Below are 13,056 nucleotides of genomic sequence, written 5' to 3' on the forward strand. Positions count from 1 at the left end.
GCATCCCCCTTCTCTAACTTCAAGGGCAGCAGCTCCCACAGGCAGCTGGCTCCCGGTTCCACAGTGCCAGTCTCCAGCTGATGATTTCCCCGCTGCACTGTGTGGGACAGGGGGCAGGCTGCAGGCTCGTGTGGTTTGGCCCAGGGTTGCCACAAATAGTGTTTTTAAATTAATTTTTTAAATACATATTTGAAAGGTAGAGTGAGAAAAGGAAAGCGATCTTCTGTCTGCTGGTTCACTCCCTAAATGTTCACTAACAGCTAACGGTGGGCCAAGTCAAGACCAGGAGCCAGGAACTCACTCCAGGTCGTCCACCTGGGAGGCAGACACCCAAAATCTTGAGCACCACTTGCTGCCTCCCAGAGTGTACATTAGCAGGAAGCTGGATCAGAAACAGAAGTGGGACTCAAATCCACAGCCTCCAACGTGAGATGTGAGCATCCTAAGCTGGGCTTAACCCACTCCACCACAACACCTGCTCCTAGGTAGTGCTTTTTAAAAATCTGAATTGACAGCTAACCTTTTATGGCCTAGAGATTTCTCACAGACATTCCAGTATTTAGCTTCTGCTGACAACTCAAAGATCTGGAAACACTAAGTCACTAACTGCATGACAGAAAGAATTGGAGTTGGGTCGAGGCTCCTCCCCCAGGCCCATCCACGCCCTCACCCGGAGGCCAGTAAAAGAGCCACCTCTCTTCCTCTGTGCTCATTTACAACACCTGCCTGGGCCTGAAGCCCCCCCTGCACAGGGGCAAGAGAAAGACCCCTGTTAGGGCACACAGACCCAGGGTCCCATCCTGACCCCACCCACAAACGCTGAGCCAGATTTTGTGGATCTGGGAACCAATCCCCATACCCAACACGGTTCTCAGGTGTCTACTAGAGTACACAGAAAACACCTAGCACTGTGGCTGTATACAGCAGGCACTCAACAAAGGTTTGCTTTCCTCCTTCCTACAATTCACCAGTGATGTGTCTGCCACATTTGCAGCAAATCCTACTAGGCTCTTTCTCTCTCTCACTAATGGCCTTTTGTTCACTCATGTTCCAAAATGGACTTCAAGAAACATCTCTAGGTGTAACCATCAGCCTACAGAAATACAAATGACACCATGGGGATGTGATCAGCAAACCCAGACCACCCGGAATGCTACAGAGCAAACCTAGTTTCTTCAACAACAACAATGAAGTGCAAGGGAAAAAAAAATAAAATTAGAGACACATTTACTTAGAAGATGTAGCGACCAACTGACCAATTGTGGGAATGAAACTTATTTGGATCCTAATTTCAACAAACTGGACAAAAACATTATGAGACAAGTAGGGAAATGTGACCACTGATAAGATAGTTGATGCTATAAAGGGCTGATTGCTCATGTCTTAGCCATGACCACGATGCTATGGTTCAGTCTATATTAAAAAAAAAAAAAAAGAATCCAGGGGGCTGGTGCCATGGCTCACTAGGCTAATCCTCCACCTGCGGCACCGGAACCCCAGGTTCTAGTCCTGGTTGGGGCGCCGGATTCTGTCTCAGCTGCTCCTCTTCCAGTCCAGCTCTCTGCTGTGGCCCAGGAGTGCAGTGGAGGATGGCCCAAGTGCTTGGGCCCCTGCACCCGCATGGGAGACCAGGAAAAACATCTAGCTCCTGGCTTCGGATCGGCACAGCGCGCCGGCCACGATGTGCCGGCCATAGCAGCCACTTGAGGGGTGAACCAATAGAAGGAAGACCTTTCTCTCTGTCTCTCTCTCTCACTGTCTAACTCTGCCTGTCATAAAAAAAAAAAAAAATCCCTACCATCTAGAGAAACATACTGAATAGTTCCATGTGAAATGACTGAAAGGAAGTCACGCAGTGAGGAGATAACAATGGTCACAGCTGGGTGATGGGCACACAGCACGGACTCTACTGTTCTCTTCATCATTGTCAATGCCCGAAATGCTCTGTAACAAGTAACTTACAAAGCCAAGTACACAGAGTGGGCATTCCACTCTGGGTTAACATGGCAGTTGGGATGCCCACACCTTGTATCACAGTGCCTGGGTTCCAGTTCCAGCTCTGCTTCTGATTCCAGCCTGCTGCTAATGCACACCCTGGGAGGCAGCAGGGGAAGATCCAAGTAGTTAGGTCCCTGCCACACCCCAGGGAGGCCCAGATGGAGCTCTGGGCTCCTAGCTTCAGCCTGTTCCAGCCCTGGCTGTTGTGAGCATTTGGAGGGTGGGCCAACAAATGCAAGATCTCTCTCTCTCTCTCTCTCTCCCACCTCTCAAATAAGTATATTTAATTTTTTTTTAAATTCAGGAAGGCGTACATATGTTAAGTACATTCATTTTTGACATAAGCATACCAAACTAGAAAATACAAAGGCACCACAAAAAGTCTGTGGGTAAAAAAAAAATGCATTTAAAAGATAATTTTGTTTTTGGTGCAAAAAAAATTGAAACCCATGCATAACTTGTTCAGAATGTGCATCTACCATGAAGTCTCTGAAGACCCCTCATATAGTTAGATCAAGTTCATTGTAAAGATGTTTTCCTGTACACAGCAGGCTAGAAGACAGTTTTCCATCTTTCCCAGTAATATAAAGAAAGAAAATTTCTAATATCCCATCCATGGTATAGGCTAGCTTTGTGCAGCCATGATAATCACTGTAGGAAGGGACATGACAACTTTCTAAGAAAGTCACACAGATAGACCTAGATTCTGGGTGCTGTTCTTTCACTAAGCTCTCCATCTACAAAATGGACTGCGGTGTGAACCATGCACAGTAACGGAGATTAAGTGAGATAATACATGCTCAGTGTCTGGAACAGAGACATTCAAAAAAGTGCTGTTCCCTTAATTTCTTAAAGAACAAAGCTCTGGGATTGTAATAATAATGGAAATACTCACGGAGGAAGAAGAATGGGTTTGGAATCGGAGGCATGCAGTTGGCTGCCAGGAGCATTCTCTCTGGGAAATATCCGGGGCCTTTCAATTGCTTCTGTGCCCGTTCTGACATTGCTGCCATTGTGTCCGCTCATTTGGCAAGGTTGCTTTGAATTCTGACCTCCCCCTTCCCACCATCTGTCCTGCTTTCCATCTCAACAGGGTATTGTCTATTCGGCTCTCTTCCCACTAATGTGATTTGATATGTACCTGTTTACTCTGGAGCTGGGGTCCCCTAAAAATCTCCCCATCACTCTGAAAATGGTAGCTGACTATTTAACTCTGCAACTATAAAAAATCAGCTAAGCATTCAATTTCCTACAGAGAAATAAATAAGATTTAAATCCTGCTGGTGTGAAAACCAGCAAGAAAGGGTTATTAGCAAAGTAGAATTTAAAACTACTTTGTCAATGTCCACTAAATACTATCTGCTTTAACCATTGGCAAATTTTATTATCAGAAAGGAGCCTATATACATACATATGAATATACATAGTGTATATGAGGGGACTTCAAAAAGTTCATGGAAAATGGAATTAAAATGTAAGTTTATTTTGGTGCCAAAAAAATTGAAATTCCTATATACTACGGGGCTTCAAAAAGTTCATGAAGATGATATAATATAAAATCTACACAAGGATTTAAAAATGTTTTGCACAAAACTTATCTTTAACCCCCTTTTTCACAAATGTGAGTCCCCTCATACATGGGCATACATACACCTGTATATAATTAGAAGTATATGCAATGTGTAGATAGGTGAACAACAGACAAGGACTTGGAAGGACTGACACCCAGCTGAGAGTTGGCAGTAGGAGTAAAGATGATGATACAGAAACAGAAGCTTTAAATTTCACTTCATCTACTTATGTAGCTTTACTTATTTTGCAACAACTCCACCTTATGTTATTGGCTGTCTAATTATGTCTAAGATTGATTATTTTGGTGTTGAAAAAGGACCCTTTAAGAGATTCGATTAGTTCTTTCAGGTCACTAAGGCACTGCTAAGTATAATAAAAATAAATAAGTAAAAATACTCACGCTTTACTTTGAGAGGAGGAAAAGATACTCAGGGGAACTTTTGATCACTAGATCCTCTTAATTAGGAGGTTTAAGAAACAAGGTGGGAGCCAGCGCTGTGGCACAGCAGGTTAACACCCTGACCTGAAGCGCCAGCATCCCATATGAGTGCCGGTTCAAGTCCCGGCTGCCCCACTTCTGATCCAGATCTCTGCTATGGCCTGGGAAAGCAGTGGAGGATGGCCCAAATCCTTGGGCCCCTGCACCTGCATGGGAGACCCAGAAGAAGCTCCTGGCTCCTGGCTTTGAATTGGCGCGGCTCCCGCCAGTGTAGCCATTTGGAGAGTGAACCATTGGATGGAAGACCTCTCTCTCTCTCTGCCTCTCCTCTCTCTGTGTAACTCTGACTTTCAAATAAATTAATAAACCTTAAAAATATACATAAATAATTTCTAAAGAAGAAAAAAGAAAGAAACGAGATGAATTATCAGCCTGTGTTTTGAGTCTCTAACCACCTACACGCATCACATTTAATCCAGCGGAAAACGAAGCAAGGAAGATGTCCTCAAGGTCTTATCACCTGGGGACAGAGGCACCCACGTACACCACCAGAGAAGGGTAGCCACTCAACCTAAAAGAGTCACTCCAATGCTGGCAGATTTCAAACATGCCTAGCTCAGCTCCGGGGGAGAGTGGGACCCTAAGCCGTCATCCTTCTCCTGGGATGGGTAAGGCTCAGGCTGGTGCTGAGGGGTAGGAGGTGATGACTCGGGGAGCTTCTAGGACAGATGTGGCTACCACACCCGAGTCACAGCTTAACCTTCCTGGAGCTCAGGAACTGCACCAGTCTCAAAGGGAATGGGAGCACGTGGTCTCAGTCACAGTAACAGGAACTTCCCCCACAGCGCCTGAAGCTGCAGAGAACAATCACTGGAAGGCTCAGGGATGTGTGGGAGGGGGGAAGAAGACATGCACAGAAAAATGTGGGAAAGGGCACACCTGTGGCCAGGTATAGGTCAGCGGGAACTGCCACAGGATGTGGCCTTTAGGATCAGTGCAGTGTGCCGGCCGCAGCGCACCGGCCGCGGCGGCCACTGAGGGGTGAACCAACGGCAAAGGAAGACCTTTCTCTCTGTCTCTCTCTCTCTTACTGTCCACTCTGCCTGTCAAAAAAAAAAAGGATGTGGCTTATCTACTGCAGAGATCAAGCAAGTAACACCCCCAATCATGCATCTACATTTCTCGGCTCTTCCACTGGATTGTTTCTTCATCAAACTGTTCTTTAAAAAAAAAAAAAAAGATTTATTTATTTGAAAGACAGAGTTACAGAGAGAGGTAGAGATAGAAAGGTCTTCCATCTGCTGGTTCACTCCCCAGATGGCCACAACGGCCGGAGCTGCGCCAATCCAAAGCCAGGAGCCAGGAGCCTCCTCTGGGTCTCCCAGGGGGGTGCAAGGGCCCAAGGAATTGGACCATCCCAGGCCATAGCAGAGAGCTGGAAGTGGAGCAGCCGGGACTAGAACCGGTGCCCCTATGGGATGCTGGCGCTTCAGGCCAGGGCCTTAACCCGCTGAGCCACAGCGCTGGCCCCATCATCAAACCTTTCTAAAAATTGGCAAAGTGTTACAGAATTGTCAGGGCCTGTGATTAGAACTGTTACAAATTTGGGGCTGCATTGTGGTGTAAAGGGTAAAGCCTCTGCCTGTGATGCTGACATCCCACATGGGCACCAGTTCATGTCCCAGATGCTCCACTTCTGATCCAGCTCCCAATAATAGCCTGGGAAAGCAGCAGAAGATGGTCCAAGTACTTGGGCCCCAACTACCCACATGGGAGACCAGGATGAAGCTCCTGGTTGCTGGCTTTAACCTGGCCCAGCCCTGGCCATTGCAATCCTCTGGGGAGTGAACCAGCAGAGGGAGGACTTCTCTCTCTCTCTCTCTCTCTCTCTTACCTCTCCCTCTCTTTAACTCTGGTTTTCAAATAAATAAAGAAATCCTTTTAAAAAGAATTACTACAAATGTATAGACCTGACAGTGGTAACTGAAATCACAATCATAAAATGTTATGTTAGGACATTTACCATATGCTTGAAGTTCATTTGCAAAGGATTTGTGGGATTAGCCAGGAAGTTACAGAAACAAAGACCAATGAGCAAAAATTCAGCTCTTCACAGAATTAAACTCTGTTACAATGTTCTGGAATTAAGATGGCACGATACTGATGCAAAAATAGATCAGCAGAGTTGACAGTCTTGCAATGTAGCCACATAATGTAGGGAAGTATATGATAAAGGATGAATTTGAGGCTGGCGCCGCAGCTCACTAGGCTAATCCTCCACCTGCGGCGCTGGTACCCCGGGTTCTAGTCCCGGTTGGGGTGCTGGTTCTGTCCTGGTTGCTCCTCTTCCAGTCCAGCTCTCTGCTGTGGCCCAGGAAGGCAGTGGAGGATGGCCCAAGTGCTTGGGCCCTGCACCCGTATGGGAGGGAGACAGGGAAGAAGCACCTGGCTCCTGGCTTTGGATCGGCGCAATGCGCCGGCCGTAGCAGCCATTTGGGGGATGAACCAATGGAAAAGGAAGACCTTTTTCTCTCTCTCTCTCCCTGTCTAACTCTGTCTGTCAAAAAAAAAAAAAAAAAGGATGAATTTGAAACCGAGGGAAAGGATATGTATTAGACAATAAATGGTGCTGGGATAAGTGACAGCATGAGATGGGGAAAGGAGGGAAGAAATCTATGCATAGCCTCAGCTCATTCCTAATCCAAAGTAAATCACTGTAATCCAAAATTTTAAATTTTACAAAATATGGAACCATAAAAATAACATGGCAATGGGCTTTGGTGTAGCTGTTAAGACAGCTCTTGGAATGCCTACATCCCATGTCAGAGCACCCAAGCTCAAGTTCCAGCTCCACTCCCAATTCCAGCTTCCTGCTCTTGTGCATCCTGGGATACATAAATAAATCTTTTTTAAAAATAACTAAAATGGCTTATGTGGTTAAAAAAATTTTAATGAAACTCTGGCAAATGCATTTGCAATTTACAAGAAAAAGATAATTTCTTTAACATATAAAGAGCTCTTATACATCAATAAGAAAAATATGCAAAGTATATAAATGCCAGTTCAAACAAAAAGAAACACAAAAATGGCAAAATATTTGATAAAAGATATTCAGTCTCATTCATAATGAAAGTACTATAAAATAAGTTACCATTTAAACATGGAAGGTTTACAAAGATATGAGTGTAGGGAAAGCTTTTGGGGGCAACTTGACCAAATTTAATAAATGAAATACGGTTTGTATTACTTTTTATATTTTTATTCATTTTCATTTTATTTGGAAGGCAGAGAAAGAAAAAGATCTTCCACCCATTGGTTCACTCCCCCAAATGCCTGCAACAGCTGAGGCTAGGCCAGGCTGAGATGAAGAGCCAGAATCCATCGGAGTCTCCCACGTGGGTGGCAGAGACCCAGGGACTTGAGCCATCAGCGGCTGCCTCTCAGCGAGAACAGGAGCAGGAAGCTACAGGGGAAGCAGACTGGTCAGGACTCCAACCAGGCTCTCTGCTATGGGATATGGATGTCCCTAGCAGGGGCTTACCCACTGCACCAAATGCCCACCCCACTAAGCTACTTTCTAGAGACAAAGTCACTAAAGCTATCAATTCAGACCCTAATGCAAATTCTTTACTCAGTTACTCAGTGCTTCCCTTTAAATTCCCCTACAAACCAGTCTATGGGAGAAAGGAAAAATCAGACAAGTCTTAGGCATGGTGCTTGAAACTTAGTGTCTGTAAACTCATTCATTGTTACCATGAAACCCTGGATTACTCATGTGGGAGATGAGAGGAGAGGAAGTGGGAACCTCTGTAGAGTTTCAAGGCAAATCACAAACAAGGAACTAAATGTCACTCCTTTACATTCAAATGTGCATGTATGTTTGTTACTTTCACACGAAGACACGAGCAGGTGCATCCTTGCATGTGGCTGCTCACTGAGAACAGGTCAGCAAGAACTTCCTCCAAGTACAAAAATGGAACTATCAACATTGACAAAATCAGTAAGACCCTTTATGGCTGCAGCACCAGAGGAAGGCTGGTCCGTTTGCTGTTCACTTGCACAGGAGTGTAGAAGTAAAAATGATCTCACAATGTAGTGTTGTAATAAATTCTTATGAATTCTAACAACCCCTGTGTTTTATGGAACACCACACCTCAGCCCCTGGAAATCACCTGATGAGGCTGGTGGGCAGCTCTTGTTCATCTCATCTTAAAAAGAGGCCACTTAGGCCAGACTCCTAATGAGAAGCAGACACAGCTGGGACCCAGGGCCCCTGACGTGCACCTGTGCTAGGTGCACTGATTTCATCTGGATGTGGTAACATATACACGTCAGAACGGGGAGTTACTTTCACATCAGCACTGCCCCAACACAGTACCCCTGCCATGCCCGATTCTGATGACCACACACCCTGGATCATCACACTGCCCATTCTGCCTTAGAAAGTCTCACGACTCAGCGATCCCAGTCTGCCACCTGCTCTCCCACTCTCTCTGTCTACAAGGAGTTCCTAATCACCTGCTCACTGTAGGCCTCCCTCTGTCCAGCTTGTCCAAGCTGCTCCACACAGCCAGCACTGGGAGCCTCCCCACCCTCTACTTCCTGTTAATGAGCTAGACTGACACTGTCCAACAGAAATATAATGTAAGACAGATGTGAACCACAGATGCAGTTTTCTGTTTCTAGTAGCTATGTTTTAAAAAGTAGAGAGAGGCCGGCGCCGCAGCTCAACAGGCTAATCCTCTGCCTGCGGCGCCGGCACACGGGGTTCTAGTCTCGGTCGGGGCGCCGGATTCTGTTCTGGTTGCCCCTCTTCCAGGCCAGCTCTCTGCTGTGGCCAGGGAGTGCAGTGGAGGATGGCCCAAGTGCTTGGGCCCTGGACCCCATGGGAGACCAGGAGAAGCACCTGGCTCCTGCCATCGGATCAGTGCAGTGCGCCGGCCGCAGCACGCCATCCACGGTGGCCATTGGAGGGTGAACCAACAGCAAAAGGAAGACCTTTCTCTCTGTCTCTCTCTCTCTCTCACTGTCCACTCTGCCTGTCAAAAAAAAATAATAATAATAAAATAAAAAATAAAAAAAGTAGAGAGAAACTGGTGAAACTAATTTTTCAAATTGTATTTAATCTAATATATCTAACAGGACTTTAATATAAAAAATATTTGAAATTCTTTTTTCATATTAAATTTTTGAAATGTGGTGTGTATTTTATATTTCCAACACATCTCTCTTTGGACAGGCTACACTGCAGGTGCTCAATGGCTGCCAAACTGGAAAGACCTGGACTCAACTTCCAAAAAAAAAAAAAAAATTGGTGACTTTTCAAAAAAATAATTTTTGCTTACTTCTATTTTTTAATTGAAAGCCAAGAAACACAAATCACATGTGTTATATATTTTAAAATTTGTCATTTTAAATATCTCTGGCCTATTTTCACACACATTCTCTTATGCAAATTATGTTTCAATGGTATGCTACATCAACAACCATCTTCAATTCAAAAATCTATCCGAGAGCAGGTGTTCCGTCTAGCAGCTAAGAAGCCCATGTCCCACATCAGAACACCTGGCTGAGGTTTCAGTGCCACTTTCTGCCATGCAGACCCTGAGAGGCAGCAGTGATGGCTCAAGGAGGCGGGTTCCTGCCACCCCACGAGGGAGACCTGGATTGAGCTCCTGACTCCCAGCTCCGGCCTGGCTCTGCCCTGGCTGTTGTGGGCATTTGGAGAATGAACCACATATGAGGGGGAACTCTGTTTATCTGGCGCGTTCTCTCTCTCCCTCTCAAGTTTACACACTCACACACACACACACACACATCTCCTACCACTCCACTCTCTGAAGTCACCCTCCCTCTCCCTGCCTCCCACCACCTTCTCCCTCTGCACCCTACTGATTGTGAAGGCACAGATGCCCAGAGGAAACACCATCCATACCCTCACCACTTCTCCCCAGACATCTACCTCTCCTGCATGAATTCAAGTTCTGTTTTAGCAGATCCCAGGTCACTGACTCATGACTCGAAAAATTCAAATTTTCTAAAACACCACTGAATTCAGCTTGCTTCAAAGCTATTTTAAAACAGCTTTATTTACTTTTACTTAAAAATCAGAAGTATTTAAAAAATTAGGTACATGACCCATTCTGGTTTCTTTTCAAAAGAAATTGGCAGAAATTGGCCTAATGCTTCTCACAAGCACAAGCAGCTACAAAGAATGCACTTCTTGCCTCAAGGACGCCGACTGGGATTAGGTTTTTGGTTCTTACAAATAGATGCAGCCTCGGCCGGCGCCGTGGCTCACTAGGCTAATTCTCCGCCTGCGGCACCGCGCTCCAGGGTTCTAGTCCTGGTCGGGGTGCCGGTTCTGTCCTGGTTGCTCCTCTTTCAGTCCAACTCTCTGCTGTGGCCCGGGAGTGCAGTGGAGGATGGCCCGGGTCCTTGGGCCCTGCACCCCATGGGAGACCGCGAGGTGGGGGGGAACACTTGGCTCCTGGCTTCAGATCTGTGCAGCACACCGGCCCCAACACGCCAGCCGTGGTGGCCACTTTGGGGGTGAACCAACAGAAAAGGGAGGACCTTTCTCTCTCTCTCTCTGCTCACTAACTCTGTCTGTCAAAAAAATATATATATAAATGCAGCCTCACCACCTGAAAGTGTGGACATGGCTTAAGAAGTTAACTGGCACTGTTGTGGCACAGAGGGTTAAGCTACTACCTGCTACATAGGCATCCCATATGGGCACCGGTTCAAGTTCTGGCTGCTCCACTTCCGATCTAGCTCTCTGCTATGGCCTGGGAAAGCAGCAGAAGATGGCCCAAGTCCTTGGGCCCCTGAACCCACATGGGAGATCTGGAGGAAGCTCCTAGCTGTTGCAGCCATCTGGGGAGTGAACCAGCGGATGCAAGACCTCTCTCTCTCTCTTTCTCTATCTCTGCCTTTCAAATAAATACATAAATCTTTAAAAAAAAAAAAAAGTGTCAGGGAGAGTCCTGAACTGGGGAGCTCAGGGACCTGAGTTTGGGTCCTCACTCCCAGCCAGCTGTATGATCTTAGTAGTTCATTACCCTGCTGGGAAATTCAACCTGCCTGGAGTGAGGAGGGGGATGAGAGCACGCGCTGACTCAGGGGGCCCGCCAGCCCTGCCCCTCCCAGCCTTAAGGTTCACATTCCTCTCCCGGTGGTCCCCCAAGCACCTGCCTCCTCTCGAACCTCCTCCTCCCTAAGTGACAAGATGGCTGGCAGCAAGGCAGGGTAAGCAATCTTAAAATGAGTCACCTTTCAAAGAGGTGCCATTTCCCCAGTGCCTGGGCGCTTCCCTGCGGTGTTGCCCCTGTCCTTCCAAGGAAACCTGCTCTGCAGGCCTGGCATTGGCTCTGTGCACTGGCTGCTCCCCGCTGATGCTTGCCCGCTACACCCAGGCGTCCAGCAGACAGACCTCAGTGCCACGCAGCCTTCTTTAGCTGGCCTGGAGACAATCAGCCCAAACTCCCAGAGTTTTAACCACGGTTTGTATCAGCCTTTGATCAGCACAGCTCCCCCCCAACATCCGCCGGGACCGTGCAGCACCCCACAGTCTGGCCAGCTCCAGCAGCCTCTGTCTCCCGCATGCCCCCTGTCCATTCAGGAACTCCCACCGAGGCCGGGAGCCGCGGAGGGCGGAGGGCGGAGGCTGCGCTGCTTGGGCCCGGCCCGATTTTCCACGCTGCCATTTTGAATTAGCACAGGTTTTCTCTGTCACAGATGCTCTACCCGGCCGGCCAAGAGCACCGTGAACACGGGCACGCGCGCGCGCGCGCGCCCCAAAAAGCTGGACACAGCTCTTAGCAGCCGGCGTGCACTAGCAAGCTGGAATTCAACAGAAATTCCAAGACAGTGCCAGGTCGAGTCGGCAAATGACGCAGAGGGCCTCGTGGCCTCGTTCATCCCCACACCCACCCGAGTTCTGACCACAGGTCTCAACTTCCAGGGTTTCTCCCCAACCCCCCCCCCCGACCCCGACCCCCGCCTCGCGGAGCTCACACGGGCCAGGTCGCCACGCGGTGGGCGGCGGCAGGGAAGACGCGGGCGCCCCGAGGCGCGGCTGGGCAGACCCCCGAAGAGCGCCCGCGTGCGGCCAGGGGGAAGTTGCGCCAAGTCCCGGATGCCGGCCTCACGGGGAACGCAGCCCCGCGCCCGCCGCGAGCCCTCGGCGCGTCAGGCGAGCGCCTCCGGGAAGGTATGCGCGCGCGCGGGAGGACCCCAAAAGCCAGAAGCCGCGGGGTGCGGGCGCACGGGCACACCCCGCAGCCGGCAGCAACTCAGCGCCTAAGGAAAGGAGACGCAGAAGAGGCGGCCCAGGGCAGGGCTGGGGGTGCGGGGCTCTAAGAGTTCGGGGGAGGCTGGGGTCGGGGTGTGGGCAGTGGGGCAGGCGCCACCCCGGCGGTGCACCCGCAGCCCCGAGCCCAAGCCACCCCGGGCCCAGACTCGGCTTCGGGAGGGACGGCGACGGTGGAGCGGGCATCCCCGGCGAGAAGCGACGCGGCAGGAAGGACCCGCGGTGCTCACCTGCCGGGCGGCGGGTCCGGGCTGGGCGCTACGGTGAGGACGCTGCGGTCGCCGACGGAGCGGGTGCTGCGGCGCCCGGGGCTACTGCGGCGACATCAGCGGCTGCAGCTGCAGTGGCGGAGGCGGCCGCCGGGCGCTGCCTCCTCCCCAGACGCCGGGCGCTCCAGCCCGCCGCCCCCCGCCCACAGCTGGCCCAGGCCACGTGACCGCCCCGGGGGCGCCGCGCCCCGCCCAGCAGCGGGGGCTCGGGGGGTGGGAGGGAGGCCCGGGCGGGCGCGGCTGCCGAGAGCGCGGAACGCGGGGCCGCGCGGGGCTCCCTCTGCGCTCGGGCTGCGGCTCTCTCCAGAGGGAGAAAGAACCTGGCTTTCAGGAGCCAGGCCCGGCTTCCTCGCCTGCTGTTTGGTGGCCGCGATGCCCGAGTCCGCGCCCCGGGTTTAAAGGGCCGTGTCGCCCGATGCGCGGACTCCAGGCCGGGTACCCGGTCTGTGGCCCAAATAGAGCAG

General features: G+C 49.7%; 1 protein-coding gene across 1 annotated transcript in view; it reads right to left on the reverse strand.

Annotated features, from left to right (window-relative positions):
* Window positions 1–12,647, reverse strand: part of SCRN1 (secernin 1) — a 65,533-nt gene extending 52,886 nt beyond the window's left edge. The window contains exon 1 of the mRNA XM_062178595.1: window positions 12,554–12,647. The gene's annotated coding sequence lies outside the window, so the exon portion shown is untranslated. The remainder of the gene's footprint in view (window positions 1–12,553) is intronic.
* Window positions 12,648–13,056: the final 409 nt, after the last annotated feature.

Source organism: Lepus europaeus, chromosome 20 (assembly GCF_033115175.1).
Source record: "Lepus europaeus isolate LE1 chromosome 20, mLepTim1.pri, whole genome shotgun sequence".
In the NCBI taxonomy this organism is placed as follows: Eukaryota; Metazoa; Chordata; class Mammalia; order Lagomorpha; family Leporidae; genus Lepus; species Lepus europaeus.